Raw genomic sequence first — 15045 nt, forward strand, 5'->3', positions numbered from 1 at the left:
GGGCGAGAGAGTGCATCATTCAATACATCAAATGGGAAAGGATTCCAACCGTTGCCTAATACAGGAAGTGAAGTTTCGGTAGGCCATCATCAGCAGATCGAAGAACTTGGGTCACATTTAGCAACCACAAACGGTGTGGTAGCACAGCCAAGGAAATGTTCCCAATCTGACCAACAAAGGCATTGGATGACAGGATGTAGTCGATCACAGACAATTTCGATTTCTTTCAAGTGTGGGAAGGTTGGACACTCGAATGCACGAAATTGTCGGAATTGACCGTGAAATGCATGGAATTGTCCGTGAAGTGGAGGGAATTGACGGTGAAATGCATGGAAATGACCGTGAAGTGAAGGGAATTGACCGTGAAATGCATGGAAGTGACCGTGAAGTGAAGGGAATTGACTGTGAAATGCATGGAAATGACCGTGAAGTGAAGTGGAATCGTCGGAATTGACCATACATTGCATGGAAATGAGCGTGAAATGATATAGTAATTGATTGAAATACTTGAAAGAGAAGTGCCCAGTGTATATTCTCTCAGGTCAGACTAAGCGTTTGCTAGGGTGATGCCGTTGAAACCAATATCGATATCTGTACAATTATTCTATAATCTCAAGAGAACATGGGGAACAATCACCACCTACAACCAGTGGTACGCCACAGCCTAGTTTCTGCCTTCAGAAATTTATGTGTATAGGTATCTCGGTTGCAGGTGATCAGTCCTCCAAAAATAAAGGGAATTGATCGCGAAATGCATGCAAATGACCGTGAAGTGAGGGGAATTGACCGCGAAATGCCACAAAACGACCGTGAATCAACACGGAATTGTTTGGGATGACCGTGAAATGCATGGGAATGATCATGGTTTAAAGCGATTTGACCGCGAAATGCATGCAAGAGACCGTGAAGTGAAGGGAATTGACCGCAAAATGCCTCGAAACGACCGCGAATCAACACGGAATTGTTTGGGATGACCGTGAAATGCATGGGAATGATCATGGTTTGAAGCGATTTGAGCGTGAAATGCATGCAAATGACCATGAAGTGAAGGGAATTGACCGCAAAATGCCTCAAAATGACCGTGAATCAACACGGAATTGTTTGGGATGACCGTGAAATGCATGGGAATGATCATGGTTTGAAGCGATTTGACCGCGAAATGCATGCAAATGACCGTGAAGTGAGGGGAATTGACTGCGAAATGCCTCGAAACGACCATGAATCAACACAGAGCTATTTGGGATGACCGTGAAATGCACAGGAATGATCATGGTTTGAAGCGATTTGAGCGCGAAATGCATGCAAATAACCGTGAAGTGAAGGGAATTGACTGCGAAATGCCTCAAAACGACCGTGAATCAACACTGAATTGTTTGGGATGACCACGAAATGCATGGGAATGATCATGGTTTGAAGCGATTTGACCGCGAAATGCATGCAAATGACCGTGTAACTTAAGAGACTAGAAGAAGCACACTATGAACACAACTTGGATAACATGGAGTGTGTACCGACATGTGTCTGTACTAACAAGCTAACCTAAAAAAGCATAACAAAAATATATATATATATAATAAAAAACACATTAGAAAGAAAAATGGAAAATTTACACTTCGATATATCGAATAGAACACGATATATCGAAACTCTTCGATATAATCGAGACCTAATCGATTAATGGTAGAGTAAGTTGTCGATTATATCAAAATCTAGTCGATATATAGTAGTAAGTCATCCTTACAACTGACCGATATATCGACTATTATTTGATTGATCGAAAATGGTCACACACTGTATAGCGACAAAATGCTTTTTAAATTGTATTATCGATATAATCGAGTAGATGTCGATATATCGGGGTATCAATATATCAACTAGATTTCGATATATCGAAAATTGTCAGAAAATGTCCAGCATCGAACTGCTTTTTTAGTGCAATTATCGATTATATCTCCGATATTTCGATATATCGAAGTAAGTATATATCGAGTGAATATCGATATATCGAAAATGTACCTCAATGGTCCAGCAACCAGAATCTTATTGACTGGGGAAGGGTTTCAAGTGGAGGAGGTGGGCCACCATTCGCTGATCGAGAAGCTCGATTTAAATGAAGAAGGGGGAGGAGATGGTGATGGAATCGAGGGTATGTTGTTGTATGGGTCAATTGAGAATGATTGTCCATCATCATCTGGTAAAGAATCTCTATTGATCGAAGTGCTCAAAGAAGGATATGATAATGGACTGGAGGATGTGATATTGCATCGGTCAATAGAGAAATCATCAGGTGAAGGATTTGAAGTGGAAGTGGACCACCATCCACCAATTGAAAGGATTAATTTGCATGAACAAGGGGTCTGAGATGATGACAAACGCGAGGATATATCATTTGATGAGTCAATAGAGAGAGGGCTAGTTTCATCATCTGGTGGAGGATCTGAATGAAGGAGGTGGGCCACCATTTTAAAATTGAGGATATCTATTTGCATGAAGGGGGAGAAGGAGATTGTAGTGATTTAGAGGGTGTGTTATTCCATGGGTCGATAGAGAACGAACCACTATCATCATCTCAAAAAGTATTTGAAGCGGAGGGAAGCCACCATCCACCAATCAAGGGTCTTGACTTACATGAAGGGGCAGAAGGAAATGGTAATGCACTGGAGGGTATGTTACTCCATGGATTCATAGATAAAGGGCCGCCACCATCTTCTGGTGAAGGATTCCAAGTGGCGGAGGTTCCCTACCATCTGCCTAGCAAGGAACCCGGTTTACATACAGATGGGGGTACAAGAGATGTCATGGGCGAGAGAGTGCATCATTCAATACATCAAATGGGAAAGGATCCCAACCGTTGCCTAGTACAGGAAGTGAAGTTGACAAGGTGGGCCATCATCAGCAGATCGAAGAACTTGGGTCACATTTAGCAACCACAAACGGTGTGGTAGCACAGCCAAGGAAATGTTCCCAATCTGACCAACAAAGGCATTGGATGACAGGATGTAGTCGATCACAGACAATTTCGATTTCTTTCAAGTGTGGGAAGGTTGGACACTCGAATGCACGAAATTGTCAGAATTGACCATGAAATGCATGGAATTGTCCGTAAAGTGGAGCGAATTGACGGTGAAATGCATGGAAATGACCGTGAAGTGAAGGGAATTGACCGTGAAATGCATGGAAATAACCGTGAAGTGAAGGGAATTGACTGTGAAATGCATGGAAATGACCGTGAAGTGAAGTGGAATCATCGGAATTGACCATACATTGCATGGAAATGAGCGTGAAATGATATAGTAATTGATTGAAATACTTGAAAGAGAAGTGCCCCGTGTATATTCTCTCAGGTCAGACTAAGCGTTTGCTAGGGTGATGCCGTTGAAACCAATATCGATATCTGTACAATTATTCTATAATCTTAAGAGAATATGGGGAAAGATCACCACCTACAACCAGTGGTACGCCACAGCCTAGTTTCTGCCTTCAGAAATTTGTATGTGCATATGTATCTCGGTTGCAGATGATCAGTCCTCCAAAAATAAAGGGAATTGATTGCGAAATGCATGCAAATGACCGTGAAGTGAGGGGAATTGACCGCGAAATGCCTCAAAACGACCGTGAATCAACACGGAATTGTTTGGGATGACCATGAAATGCATGGGAATGATCATGGTTTGAAGTGATTTGACCGCGAAATGCATGCAAATGACCGTGAAGTGAAGGGAATTGACCGCGAAATGCCTCGAAACGACCATGAATTAACACGGAATTGTTTGGGATGACCGTGAAATGCATGGGAATGATCATGGTTTGAAGCGTTTGACCGTGAAATGCATGCAAATGACTGTGAAGTGAAGGGAATTGACCGCGAAATGCCTTGAAACGACCTTGAATCAACACGGAATTGTTTGGGATGACCGCGAAATGCATGAGAATGATCATGGTATGAGGCGATTTGACCGCGAAATGCATGCAAATGACCGTGAAGTGAGGGGAATTGACTGCGAAATGCCTCGAAATGATCGTGAATCAACACGGAATTGTTTGGGATGCCGTGAAATGCATGGGACTGATCATGGTTTGAAGCTATTTGACCGCGAAATGCATGCAAATGACTGTGAAGTGAAGCGAATTGACCGCGAAATGCCTCGAAACGACCATGAATCAACACGAAATTATTTGGGATGACCGTGAAATACATGGGAATGATCATGGTTTGAAGCGATTTGAGCGCGAAATGCATGTAAATGACCGTGATGTGAAGGGAATTGACCGCAAAATGCCTCGAAACGACCGTGAATCAACACGAAATTAAATTGTTTGAGATGACCGTGAAATGCATGGGAATGATCATGGTTTGAAGCGATTTGACCGCGAAATGCATACAAATGACCGTGAAGTGAGGGGAATTGACCGCGAAATGCCTCGAAACGACCATGAATCAACACGAAATTATTTGGGATGACCGTGAAATGCACGGGAATGATCATGGTTTGAAGCGATTTGAGCGCGAAATGTATGCAAATAACCGTGAAGTGAAGGGAATTAACTGCGAAATGCCTCGAAACGACCGTGAATCAACACGGAATTGTTTGGGATGACCGCAAAATGCATGGGAATGATCATGGTTTGAAGCGATTTGACCGCAAAATGCATGCAAATGACCGTGTAACTTAAGAGACTAGAAGAAGCACACTATGAACACAACTTGGATAACATGTAGTGTGTACCGACATGTGTCTGTACTAACAAGCTAACCTAAAAAAGCATAACAATATATATATATATATATATATATATATATATAATAAAAAACACATTAAAAAGAAAAATGGAAAAATTACACTTCGATATATCGAATAGAACACGATATATCGAAACTCTTCGATATAATCGAGACCTAATCGATTAATGGTAGAGTAAGTTGTCGATTATATCGAAATCTAGTCGATATATAGTAGTAAGTCATCCTTACAACCGACCAATGTATCGACTATTATTCGATTGATCGAAAATGGTCACACACTGTCCAGCGACAAAATGCTTTTTAAATTGTATTATCGATATAATCGAGTAGATGTCGATATATCGGGGTATCAATATATCGACTAGATTTCGATATATCGAAAATTGTCAGAAAATGTCCAACGTCGAACTGATTTTTTAGTGCAATTATCAATTATATCTCCGATATTTCGATATATCGAAGTAAGTATATATCGAGTGAATATCGATATATCGAAAATGTACCTCAATGGTCCAGCAACCAGAATCTTATTGACTGGGGAAGGGTTTCAAGTGGAGGAGGTGGGCCACCATTCGCTGATCGAGAAGCTCGATTTAAATGAAGAAGGGGGAGGAGATGGTGATGGAATCGAGGGTATGTTGTTGTATGGGTCAATTGAGAATGATTGTCCATCATCATCTGGTAAAGAATCTCTATTGATCGAAGTGCTCAAAGAAGGATATGATAATGGACTGGAGGATGTGATATTGCATCGGTCAATAGAGAAATCATCAGGTGAAGGATTTGAAGTGGAAGTGGACCACCATCCACCGATTGAAAGGATTAATTTGCATGAACAAGGGGTATGAGATGATGATAAACGCGAGGATATATCATTTGATGAGTCAATAGAGAGAGGGCCAATTTCATTATCTGGTGGAGGATCTGAATGAAGGAGGTGGGCCACCATCTTAAAATTGAGGATATCTATTTGCATGAAAGGGGAGAAGGAGATTGTAGTGATTTAGAGGGTGTGTTATTCCATGGGTCGATAGAGAACGAACCACTATCATCATCTCAAAAAGTATTTGGAGAGGAGGGAAGCCACCATCCACCAATCAAGGGTCTTGATTTACATGAAGGGGCAGAAGGAAATGGTAATGCACTGGAGGGTATGTTACTCCATGGATTCATAGATAAAGGGCCGCCACCATCTTCTGGTGAAGGATTCCAAGTGGCGGAGGTTCCCTACCATCTGCCTAGCAAGGAACCCGGTTTACATACAGATGGGGGTACAAGAGATGTCAATGGGCGAGAGAGTGCATCATTCAATACATCAAATGGGAAAGGATCCCAACCGTTGCCTAGTACAGGAAGTGAAGTTGACAAGGTGGGCCATCATCAGCAGATCGAAGAACTTGGGTCACATTTAGCAACCACAAACGGTGTGGTAGCACAGCCAAGGAAATGTTCCCAATCTGACCAACAAAGGCATTGGATGACAGGATGTAGTCGATCACAGACAATTTCGATTTCTTTCAAGTGTGGGAAGGTTGGACACTCGAATGCACGAAATTGTCGGAATTGACCGTGAAATGCATGGAATTGTCCGTGAAGTGGAGGGAATTGACGGTGAAATGCATGGAAATGACCGTGAAGTGAAGGGAATTGACCGTGAAATGCATGGAAGTGACCGTGAAGTGAAGGGAATTGACTGTGAAATGCATGGAAATGACCGTGAAGTGAAGTGGAATCATCGGAATTGACCATACATTGCATGGAAATGAGCGTGAAATGATATAGTAATTGATTGAAATACTTGAAAGAGAAGTGCCCCGTGTATATTCTCTCAGGTCAGACTAAGCGTTTGCTAGGGTGATGCCGTTGAAACCGATATCGATATCTGTACAATTATTCTATAATCTTAAGAGAATATGGGGAAAGATCACCACCTACAACCAGTGGTACGCCACAGCCTAGTTTCTGCCTTCAGAAATTTATGTGTATAGGTATCTCGGTTGCAGGTGATCAGTCCTCCAAAAATAAAGGGAATTGATCGAGAAATGCATGCAAATGACTGTGAAGTGAGGGGAATTGACCGTGAAATGCCTCAAAACGACCGTGAATCAACACGGAATTGTTTGGGATGACCGTGAAATGCATGGGAATGATCATGGTTTGAAGCGATTTGACCGCGAAATGCATGCAAATGATCGTGAAGTGAGGGGAATTGACTGCGAAATGCCTCTAAACGACCGTGAATCAACACGGAATTGTTTGGGATGACCGTGAAATGCATGGGACTGATCATGGTTTGAAGCGATTTGACCGTGAAATGCATGCAAATGACCGTGAAGTGAAGGGAATTGACCGCAAAATGCCTTGATACGGCCGTGAATCAACACGGAATTGTTTGGGATGACCGTGAAATGCATGGGAATGATCATGGTTTGAAGCGATTTGACCACGAAATACATGCAAATGACCGTGAAGTGAGGGGAATTGACCGCGAAATGCCTCGAAACGACCATGAATCAACACGGAATTATTTGGGATGATCGTGAAATGCACGGGAATGATCATAGTTTGAAGCGATTTGAGCGCGAAATGCATGCAAATAACCGTGAAGTGAAGGGAATTGACTGCGAAATGCCTCGAAACGACCGTGAATCAACACTGAATTGTTTGGGATGACCGCGAAATGCATGGGAATGATCATGGTTTGAAGCGATTTGACCACAAAATGCATGCAAATGACCGCGAAGTGGAGGGAATTGACCGCAAAATGCCTCGAAACGACCGTGAATCAACACGGAATTATTTGGGATGACCGTAAAATGCATGGGAATGATCATGGTTTGAAGCGATTTGACCGCGAAATGCATGCAAATGACCGTGAAGTGAGGGGAATTGACCGCGAAATGCCTCGAAACTACCGTGAATCAACACGGAATTGTTTGGGATGACCGTGAGATGCATGGGAATGATCATGGTCTGAAGCGATTTGACCGCGAAATGCATGCAAATGACTGTGAAGTGAAGGGAATTGACCGCGAAATGCCTCGAAACGACCGTGAATCAACACGGAATTGTTTGGGATGACCGTGAAATGCATGGGAATGATCATGGTTTGAAATGATTTGAGCACGAAATGCATGCAAATGACCATGAAGTGAAGGGAATTGAGCGCGAAATGCCTCGAAACGACCATGAATCAACACAGAATTGCTTGGGATGACTGCGAAATGCATGGGAATGATCATGGTTTGAAGCGATTTGGTCGCGAAATGCATGCAAATGACCGTGAAGTGAAGGGAATTGACCGCGAAATGCCTTGAAACGACCGTGAATCAACACGAAATTATTTGGGATGACCGTGAAATGCATGGGAATGATCATGGTTTGAAGCGAATTGACTACAAAATGCATGCAACTGACCGTGAAGTGAAGGGAATTGACCGCAAAATGCCCCAAACAACCGTGAATCAACACGGAATTGTTTGGGATGACCGTGAAATGCATGAGAATGACCATGGTTTGAAGCGATTTGACCGCCGAATGCATGCAAATGACCATGAAGTGAAGGGAATTGACTGTGAAATGCATGGAAATGACCGTGAAACAAAATAGAATCGCTGGGATTGACCGTGAAATGCATGGAATTGATCGCGAAGTAAATGAAATGAATGAAATTGACCGCGAACTGATTGAAATTGACCCTGAAGTGAATGAAATGGATTTTCAACCATAGATCTAATGGAATCTTGAAAAATAACCAGGTTGGTTGGCTAAAGTAGCTTCTCCTACCCCAAAATCATATAGGGTACGTCAAGTAACTAATTTTGGTTTAGGAGATATTCTTGTTAAATAAATAAAGAAATAAATGAAAAAAAGAGAGAATTTTTTTTTATATGCTTATATATACATATTTATATAAATATGTATTAGAGAAAATTGTAGGTTGAATAAATTTATCTATGTAAAAAATAAAAAAATAAAAAATAAAAAATAAAAAAATATAAAAAATTCATAAATCGGTATAGACTACAGTTATGGCTACGGTTATAATCCGTAGCTATTGGTCATATCATCTTTGATACATATCGAATACTTTTCGATATGTATCGAAAATTGCAGGATTTTTGAGACAAACTCGTTGGACAGTTCTGGACCTTTTTCGATTAATCGAAAGACCTTCGATACATATAAAAGGACATATCGAAGCGGCAAGGGATACGGCTATGGCTACGGTTATGATCCGTAGCTATAGAAAATACTGTAGCCATAAGTTTCTGGCCTATTTTTTTATTATTATTTTATTTTTTACTTTTGTAATCCCCACCGCTTTTTGTTGGTCCTATGATGAGGTATGTGTTATATCCAAACCGTCCATATATTGGACGAACTCGTATTAAGGCTTGAGACGAAAAATGAGACAAATCTAGCTATCAAGTGGACCACACTATAAAAGGCTGTGGAGGATTGAACGTCTACCACTGAAAACCTTTTAGGGGTCCCAGAAGTTTTGGATCATTATGAAATTTTTTTTCCCTCTTCATCTAGGCTTTTGTGACCTTATGAATAGATTGGATGGAAAATAAATGTTATGGTGGGCCCTACAAAATTTTTAACGGTGAAAATCAATTTTCCCGTTGCTCTTTGTGGTGTGGTCCAGTTGATCTTTGGATATGATTTTTTTTTTTTTTGATAATGCTCCCAAATGATCTCAAAATATAGATGAACGTTGTGGATATAATAAATACGTAACTGTGGGGCCCATGTAACTTTGATATCTTTTGAACCCTTCGTACAACTCGGAGTTGGAGGAGTGTCAGCGCTTGTCTTCGAGCACCACCGATCCGCTTGACGGAGCAAGCAGGGGCATTTTCGACCTTTGGCAAGTCATCCGTACAGCTGGGGCGTCTTCTCGCAAGGGAAAATGCGGTGGGCGTAGTCTCCTAAATGGACCATAAAGGGGTCGTACGGTCGTAAAATGGACCATAAAGGGGTCGTACGGTCGTAAAATTTTCATTTCAAATAGGACTTTTTAATACAGAATAGTTTTATGAAAAAGTGCCTAGAGGTTTTGAAATTACAGGAACATGCTTTCTGAAGGTTGAAATGACCAAAAATGTCCTCATCCACTTTTTCTTTTAAAGAGTGGAGTTGAGGATTGCGGGGTCCACATGTTGTTTGTATGACATCCAACCCTTCTAACAGTTGTACCCCATTCTGATGATCAGATTTTTTTTAAAAAAATCAAGGTGATCCAATTATTGGTGGGCCGCAACCACAAAAAAATTACACCATCCAGAAAACTATAAATTCTTCAATATCATACCAATAGTTTTGAGCCGCACCTTTAAATTTCAGGGTAGCAAAACATAATTTGATGGCTTCTTCCATTTCGTATGAACGAAAATATCGCTCCATTGACAGTATCTAGTTGGAGATTGTCAATATCTCTTGTTCTCTGTGGCGTATAGCCATGTTGTTAAACTCTTATAGCCAGGCTCATGTTCCTCTCCGTGGAAATCACCGTTTCGGCCAAGATATCTTGAGTCAACATTTCTAGATTCCAAATCTCCCTCAAGGCTATCCTTAAATGCGTGATGGTTTGGATTGATTTCCCTTCTTGCTTCTTCAAGAACGATAGCCCATCCTTTTGGAGTTTTTACTATGGCCGTGAAAGCAGTCTTCGTATTGTCCAATCGTTTCATGATCAAAGTATTGTTTGTTGCAATGTTGATACAGTCCCATCTTGAGGTTCCATAGCCATCCCACGATTGTAAGTCATCCATCTTCTAGTGCTTATATGATAGCAGGGTCATGCAAAGTATATGAGAATTTATTATTATTATTTATTTATTTATTTTTGGAGGGGCGGGTGGAAAAGGGTTTTAGGAAGGTGGGTTGTATGATAGAGTATGTGCTGTTTTCTAGCGGAATTTGGTATAAAGATGAGGTGATGGCTTGGGTGAGATGGAGAGTTTATATGGTTTGTAGTACAAGGCTGAATAATAGGTCGGGTGAGATGGAGAGTATATATGGTCTGTAGTAGAAGGCTGAATTAATAGGTTGGTTTAGGGAATTGAGGTAGATTTGGGATGAATATTGGGACAAAAAATGTGAAAAGAAGATGAGATCTTCTAGAGTTGATCGCATTGCATCTCTTTCGAGCAGATTTTGTTCATCTGATCTCCTCCTGTAGAAATTGGTGATCAATTGCCCCATCGAGCCTAATCACAAAACGGCATCTCTAATTGCTCAGTAGCCGTGGCTTGCCATTTCTCAGAAATCACTCGCCATGGCTCATGTATTTTGGGAAAGACGATGGCATGTGTAACTTCTTGGATCCTTTGTACAATGAGAGATATTTCATCAATATCCCATAGCTCTTTGGTTCAACAATTTGTTTCTGCAGGAGGAGATCAGATGGTTCTGTTAATATATACATTTGTCGTCTTGGGGACATGTCTTGGACCGAGGACTATTTGCCTAGTAATCTACCGTTCACGATGTCTTACTCAAATCCGGTTTTCAAGGATGAGTTTTTCTGTCTTGGGACATAATGGGGTACTGGGGGTCTATTATCCAAAGCGAATCACTTGGACTATTCTTGCGAAGACCAAGCCATTGAAATTCTGTAACCGTCGTGAAGTACCTTTATGTAGGTGGGAATATTATTTGGTAGAATCGAGAGGAGAGCTATTAATGGTGGTTATCGGTTTTTCTGGGACTTCAATTCGAGTTTTTAGACTGGAAGCTTCAGAGATGGAGTGGGTGAAGATGGTAACCTTGGAAGATTGAATACTATTTGTAGGTCGATGGACTTCTCTCTCCTCCACAGCATTAGGGAAAGGGATGGAAAATAAGATCCTTTTCCTATTGTCAGCCGTGAAGATAGTGTTTTCTACTTGCTTAAGGACAGTAGATGCTATCCTAACAGAGATTTTTATGAGTGTGAAGAATTATTTATAACACTTGGATTGAACCGAGGTGGTTTCAACCTTCAGCTGAAGAGCTCGATTGAAGTCGAACCTTAGTAGGACAAGGGTCTCAACAGAGATAATTTTCTTTGAAAAACAGTATTAATTATTTATCCTACTTATTTAAACTATATTTTCTTTGGAGGAAGATGGAAAAAATATTCTTTTGCTATTTATATCTCCTTTAGCAACATTCTGGTAAATTCTGCAATTTGATTTTTTGAAGATAAATTCTGCAATTTGATAAATTGTATAAACCTGCAAAACCTTGCTTGGTGCACTTTAGTGATCGATTCGAAGTAGACGCATTGCCAATGTTCAATTTTGAATCTATGATCAATTAGGACAAGTGGGGGCAATTTAATAATAAATAAATAAATAAAAAGTAATAACAGAACCCAACCCTATGGACTGTCGCCACATGTGGGACTAAAGTGAGGAGCCTAGTGAATGGTTTGCATATTATATAGGCCAAATGTTTGTAATGGTAGGGCCCAAAAGGTGCCCAGAGCTGCTGATCAGGGAAGCGGATTGCGTACTAATTAACTCGGTACTCAGCGTACTAACTCAGTACACTAAGAGTACTGAGTAAATTGTGGGCCCCATTATGATTCGTCTTTTATCCACATCTTCCATTCATTTTACTAGATAATTTTAGGGCGTAAGCCCAAAATGGAAGCATATTCAAAGCTCTAGTGGACCACCCCACAGGTAATAGTGTGAATTGAACATATACCGTTGAAAACTTCTTAGGGGCCACAGAAGTTTTGGGTCAAGCTGATATTTGTGTTTTCCCTTTATCTATGTCTGTGTGATCTTGTGAACAGGTTGGATGACAAATAAACATCACGGTGGGCGCTAGGAAGTTTTCAACGGTAGACATCATTATTCCCTCTGTTTCCTGTTGTGTGGTCAGGTTGGAGGGACTGATCTTTAATTGTGTCTGTAGTGTTCAAGTCAGGCAGCCCCCACATCTAACGGGTCGTGGTGCATGGATGGCTCTAACATGTTCTTGCAGAAGTCTATTTTTTGTATGACATGGCCCGGACGTTGAGAGGACCAGCCTGATTTTTGTCAACAGGGTTCTACCTGGAATTCCAACCTAAATGGACAGTTTGGATCTCATATGAGGGCATATGGCCCAGACGTTGAGAGGACCAGCATGATTTTTGGCAACAGAATGAAAACCATGTTCCACATTCAAATGAAAAAAAAAAAAGCCACCCTGATCCATGGCTTAAGTGGTAGACTGAGTGAAAGATACCTCCTTTCAACACTAAACGTATTGGTATGGGGGTGGCTAACAGTGATGTGTGAACTGACAGCGGGGTGTATTAAACAAGCTAACCAAGAAAGAAAGAAAAAAACAAAAAAACCCAACTCAATTGAACTAAAATCACTACAATTGTTTGACTATGGCCCTCTCATCTACATGTTGACCCATCAGATCAGTGGTCCTGATTACTTAGCACCTTCGCACATTTATTTCCCATCATGAAGGGTGCCATAACTTTTGGGTGGTCCATTTCTTGATTGGATTGTTGGAATATCTATTTATGTATGATGTGTTCAAGCTATATTGGGATTACTAACATGGCTCTAGGAAGTACCTTTTGCAATAATATATGAAAATTTTCAGCTTCAAATTTTCATCTTCCTAAAAGATGAAAAAGAGATAAAGAAGGTTTTTTACATGATATTCTCTCATTAATATATTATTTACATCCTTGTACTTATTTATATTAACTTTTCATTAAGCCATGTCATTAATAAGTTAAATGGATTTTCCCCTTTGGATACCATCAAATAAGTTACTTTTTCTACTTACAGCAGTAGATAAAAAACTTATTTGAGATAAGTTTGGTTTGTGATGAATTATAAGTAGCTTTTTTATTTGAAGTTAATTAATTCGTTTAATAAGTAAAAATCAAGATAAATTACTTAAGGCATCGGTAGCTCATCGGAAGTAACTTACGACCCAAACACCCCCTAAATTGACCACCAAAGTATTATTTAAATAGATATATTATAATGGATTTGTTTGCATGTTTCCAAATTCAATGCAATTGTTGCTGTTGATTCTGGATTTTCATTTTCCAATGATCCAAATTGTTCATTGGATGAGCCACACCATGGACGAGAATGCCCAAAAAGGAAACTATTAGATTGGAGTGTTTAGACCATTTGATCTTTTGACTCGCTTTCTTTGAACATGTGTCATCTCCTTAGCCATTGATTTTTGGAAATTTGTCGGGACCAGGCCTTCCAATTTTGAAGATACCCCAAGGGACACAAGTTTATATTGACTCCCACCTACCCAATGGCCCTGTAGCCGGAATTTGTGGGGTCACCACCAATATTTGTGTCAAATCCACTTTGTCCATTAGTTTTATTAGTTCATGTTAGAACACAGCCTAAAAATGAGGTGGAGTTACCAGCGTTTGGATCTTAAGTTTAAATAAGTTACTTACGCCACTAGCTTATCTTGGTTTCCATGCCACTAGCTTATCTTGGTTTCTACTTATTTAAGTTACTTAAAATAAGTTATTTATGCTACAAGCCGCTTATCTTAGCCTCTACTTATTTAATAGGTTAATATGTTTGGTAAACAACATACTTATTAGCAAAAAAAAAGTAGAAAAGCATTTTTGGTTTCCAACATTATGAATATTTATCTCTCATGTATTTTTGGTCTCCCTCAAGTCCACTGTCTATCATGTGGGCCAGCCTTTGATGTGGGTCACACGCGGGGCCCAGCTTGCCTACGGGACATTCATCATTAGGAACTGACCTTTAATATGCACTGTCCATTATGTAGCGCCCACTTTTGATGTTGGTCATCCATCATGTGGGGCCCACCATCAAAGTTATTGTCCATCATGTGGGGCCCACCTTCAATATCCACCGTCTATAAATATCCACTTCCCATTATGGTTTCCAAACAGGCAGACATCACATTACTGAAGTGAATTTGTGGTCCTCCAGCAGGGCCTTATGGATTGGTGAAAGAGCTACAGCATTAACGATATGGCCTACCCTGAATACGCCATGTAATGTCCCTTTTCCATTGTAAGATTATGTTATTAAGAAATGGAATTGAACATAAATTGTTGATTATTATTTAATTTTCTATGTCTATAGATTGAATAGGTAGGATCATTTGTAGCATGTCATACTTAACCCATGGTCTGGCACTGTTAATTTCATCGAAAAAGAAGAATAAAACAAAGAGAAATATGCATGATGAGATTCATGAGCACCCTCTGCTCCATGTGCACTCGCAAATTTCCGTATGAAGAGATGTAAAAAATTGATTTTTTTTTTTTAGGTACA

This window comes from Magnolia sinica, chromosome 15, assembly GCF_029962835.1.
Source record: "Magnolia sinica isolate HGM2019 chromosome 15, MsV1, whole genome shotgun sequence".
NCBI lineage: Eukaryota > Viridiplantae > Streptophyta > Magnoliopsida > Magnoliales > Magnoliaceae > Magnolia > Magnolia sinica.